The sequence below is a fragment of the Panthera onca genome, chromosome B4 (genome assembly GCF_046562875.1).
Source record: "Panthera onca isolate mPanOnc1 chromosome B4, mPanOnc1 haplotype 2, whole genome shotgun sequence".
Classification (NCBI taxonomy): Eukaryota; Metazoa; Chordata; class Mammalia; order Carnivora; family Felidae; genus Panthera; species Panthera onca.
The window spans coordinates 27,228,353-27,232,846 of record NC_138345.1 but is presented as its reverse complement, the minus strand read 5'-3'; the positions used below and the strand labels follow the sequence as shown (position 1 = coordinate 27,232,846).

Here is a 4,494-nt window from a genome sequence, read left to right as displayed (position 1 = left end):
ACCAAGGAAACAGGGGTCCCTGCTGGGCTGGCCATGACTGCGCACGAGTTAGAAGGTACGTGTCAACCAGTGGCAATTAGCAGCATTATCTATGGAACTGTGACACTAGTCTCTGTGAAACCTCCCGGTGGCCTCCCTTGACAGGAAATGAGGAAGAGAGACGCCTGGCCGCTCCCACTGCACCCAGCCCATCCCTCGGCAAAGGCCAGCCTCTCTACCCTTTGGCTCGAGTTGCAGAGTGAGTCGGATGCAGGTGTTGTTAGTCGGGGTCTGCTTACTCAGCAGAACGAAAGGGGAGAAGAAAAGTTCAACTCCACGTGCGCAAGGGAATGGCTCCCTAGGGGAGAGAGGAAGGTCTGGCCAGCATTCGTGCTAGGTGGAATGTTTCATTAATATGGCTAGCGAGGCAGTAAGAGGGTGATTAACCTAATGTTCACATCAAATTAGTAACCCAGGGGAACGGGGAGAGAGAGGAGAGACCTCTCCATCTCTGACAGGATTCCCAAAAGAACGCGTAGAAGGCTCTTTCCTCACTTCTCCCCCTAGAGATCATCTACGCACTACTCAAAATGCCTCTCAGTCTCTAGCTCCTGGGCCTGTCTGAACATCGAATCCTATTATCTTCCCTATTCCAAACCCATTTATTTAGGAGAACTCTGCTAACTCTGAGCTCTAGAATCTTGCTCATTGCATCTAAATTCTCTCTCTCTCTTTCTCTCTCTCTCTCTGAAGACAGCGTCTCTGGCCTGGGGACTAACAATGCGTGTGGTACATAGTCTGTAGTCGGTAGGTATTTGTTGAATGAGTGAACGATAAATCATTGTGTCTATCCATCCACGAGACCACGTGGAGTTTCGGAACGACCTGGCCTGATTTAGACAGGTCCAGGGGCACATCTTCACGGGAACCCTGAATGGCCAAAGCCAAGTGCCAGCAAAGACCCCTCCAGCCCAGATAACGCCCAGCTTCCTTTCATCTGCCACTTTTCCAACAGAACTTCTCTTTGGACCAATGCTCTTCAACAGGAATACGATGCGAGACCCAAAAGCAAACCTCCTACATCGTTTTGAACTTCCTGGTATCTACATTAAAAAAGTAAAAAGAAATTGGTAAACTCAAATGTATTTTCTTTGACCCTATGTTTCCACAGTAGTATTTTAACATGTGATCGAATGAACATCGTAACCGAGAGACGCTCTATTCTTTTTTTTTTTTTTTTTTTATACGAAGTCTTTGAAACCCAGTATGTATTTGTACTTGGAGCACATCTCCGTTGGGACCCGCCACACTGCCATAACCACATGTGGCCGGGTGCCACCCAGTTGTACAGGGGAACTGCGGAGCAGAATCTATAGCAACACTGATTAGCCTGCAGCTCCTGGCTGGTCAAAAGAACGTGAGCCACAGGACAGAAGAAACCATCCATCCTGGAATGAGCAGTAGTTCGTCGGAAGAGCCTTTGGCCATGACGTGAGGTTCAGCTCAGGCCTGATGATAGATGAGGACAATCAGCACCAGAGGGAAGGAATTCTGGCCTTCTCTTCGTTCAGTCTAACAGATACTTATCACACATCTGCGCTCAGAGAAGCTTTTTTCCGGTTGGGTTTTTTTTTTTTTTTAATTCCTTACACATGCTGTATTCTGTACCCTGCTGACATAGAATCACGAGAAAATGACAGAAATCGAAGTATGGGGTAACTTGATAATGAATTTGATACTTTAAAAATACCGAAAATATCTGTTCCTCTTCCCATGTTCGTACATCATCTCCAACCATTATGGAAGCAGCGAATTTTAAATTACAGCAAAGAAGGACCAGAACTCAAAAGAAAGATTATTTCAATTAAAAAAAAAGGCAACGTATGAAAACTCTTGCTGTTTTCCTACTTGCCAACCTTCTTTTCTGTGAGATCCCATAAAACCCAGCATTTTCTTGGCAAATGTATTCTCATAGTTAGGCCTCATATGCCTGTTTATATTTTCTTCCTGCGTGCTCCTGGGCTATCTTCATGTGGCTATACTGGCAGGCCGCAACACTTTGGCCATCCGTTCTCGAAGGGCTTTCACTGCGATGAGTTGTTTAACACGTGGTCTCCCTGCCCTGCCTGACACTTGACCAGGAACAACCAGATGGAAGGCAAGTGATCACAGTCAGGGCTTGCACAGCCCCGGGTTCTTTCTGGGAGGCCTCTGCGGCCTGGAAGAAATTCAGGGTGCTGGGGAGTTGGTAATCCTCGCCACCTCTCCACCAGCTCACAGTAGAAGCAAGCCTTCGACCAAATTTCACCGCACACGGCGACACTTATTAAACAAGTGTTTGTTTGCGGCATGCAGGCCCCTAATGGCCTAGATAACTAATTTGGGAGCTTGATGAAGGCTGTTTGCTGCCTGTTTAGGTGTCCAATCCCCCCTTTGGTGAAAAGCTTGTTCTAGAGAAGAGTACATTCTGTGGGCAGAATCTGTGGGCATCAGACAACAAAAACGTCCTCAAAAAACTCCATCAGAGGGGCGCCTGGGTGGCGCAGTCGGTTAAGCGTCCGACTTCAGCCAGGTCACGATCTCGCGGTCCGTGAGTTCGAGCCCCGCGTCAGGCTCTGGGCTGATGGCTCGGAGCCTGGAGCCTGTTTCCGATTCTGTGTCTCCCTCTCTCTCTGCCCCTCCCCCGTTCATGCTCTGTCTCTCTCTGTCCCAAAAATAAATAAAAAACGTTGAAAAAAAAAAAAAAAAAAACTCCATCAGAAACAAGATCATTGGGGCCGAACCCCAGGACCATCCCTAAGGGTACGGGCCTCCCTTTTACAAGGGTGAGGAGTAGTTCCAAAATATTTTTTCCTATCCACATAGCTCACATATCTCAACCTCCTTGCACTCCACTAACGAGGGCTTATTGCTAACATTTAACACACTAGTCAATAATCCTTTGTTTTCAACATTAAAAACCTGATTTCTAGGGTTCATATGCTAAAGGATAGCCTTTCGTGTGCTGAAGAATGGAGTGAACAGTTGACCAGGAATAGGTAACAAGACCTTGCAGTGGCCACCTTTGGACGATGGCTTGATTTTTCCCCACTTTACTGAGGTATACTGACAAATAAAATTGTGTATATTTGAGGTGTACCATGTGATGACTTTCTATACGTATACGTTATGAAATGATCATCCTAACCGAGTTAATTAACACACCCATCACCTCACACCGTTGGTTATGTGTGCGTGTGGTGAGGACATATAAGATCTACTCTCCCAGCAAGTTCTTTTATTTATTTATTTTTTTTTTTAAATTTTTTTTTTCAACGTTTATTTATTTTTGAGACAGAGAGAGACAGAGCATGAACAGGGGAGGGGCAGAGACAGAGGGAGACACAGAATCTGAGGCAGGCTCCAGGCTCTGAGCGGTCAGCACAGAGCCCGACGCGGGCTCGAATTCACGGGCCGTGAGATCATGACCTGAGCCGAAGTCCCGAAGTCGGACGCTTAACCGACCAAGCCACCCAGGCGCCCCACTCCCAGCAAGTTCTAAATATCCAATACGATGTTCTTGACTGCCCTCACCATGCTGCACATTAGACCCCCAAACGTACTCATCTCATCACGAAAAGTCTACCCCCTTTGCCGACAAATCCCCACTTTCTCTAGCCTCCACTCCCAGCCCCTGGCAACCGCCATTCTAGTCTCGGTTTCCATGATTTTGACTTTCTTAGATTCTACATATGAGATCATACAGTATTTTCCTTCTCTGGCTTTTTCACTAAGTCTAATGCCCTTCAATTTTATCTGAACTGTCACAAATGGCAGGGTTTCCCCATTTGATGGCTGAATAATATTCCATGGTGTGTGTGTATATATATATATATATTATCTTGATTCATTCATTGACAGACACTTGGGTTATTTCTATATCGTAGCTATTGTTAAAGATGCTTTAGTGGATGTGAGAGAGCAACCATCTCTTCCAGGGACTGGTTTCCTTTCTTCTGCATAGATACCTAGAAGTGGGATTAGTGGATGATGTGGCAGTTCTTTTTTCAATAGTTAGAGGAACCTCCGTACCGTTTTCCGCCGTGGCTGCACCAATTCACATACGCACTGACATTGCACAAGGGTCCCCTTTTCTCCACATCCTGGCCCACATTTATCTCTTGTCTTTTTGAAAGTAGCCATCTGAAAAGATGTGAGGTGATATCTCACTGTGGCTTTGATCTGTATTGTCCTGATGATGGGTGATGTTGTGACCATCTTTCCGTGTACTTATTGGCCATCTGTAAGTCTCCTTTAGAAATCTATCTATTCAGGTCCTCTGCTTATTTTTTAATCAGATTACGTGTTTCCGACGTGTGTCAGATGATCATACCTGCTTAGGTGCCAACCTTTCGACTAATGGGAACAAATAATTCCACACCCTGTGCTGATTTTGAAGTAAATTTTTTCAATGTTTTATTTTTGAGAGGGATCCCACGTGTGTGCACACACATGAGCAGGGGAGAGGTGGCGGGG

The 4,494-nt window shown here is 46.0% G+C and overlaps 1 long non-coding RNA gene across 2 annotated transcripts; it reads left to right on the top strand.

The window, feature by feature from the left end:
* The first annotated feature begins 575 nt into the window (after positions 1–575).
* Positions 576–1,572, top strand: LOC144616833 (uncharacterized). 2 transcript variants are annotated; one of them, XR_013556572.1, is made up of 2 exons: positions 576–786; positions 995–1,572. It is a non-coding gene; the product is annotated as an uncharacterized LOC144616833 (long non-coding RNA). The 2 variants fall into 2 exon arrangements; XR_013556573.1 differs by having other exon boundaries at positions 879–1,572.
* The last annotated feature ends 2,922 nt before the right edge of the window (positions 1,573–4,494 follow it).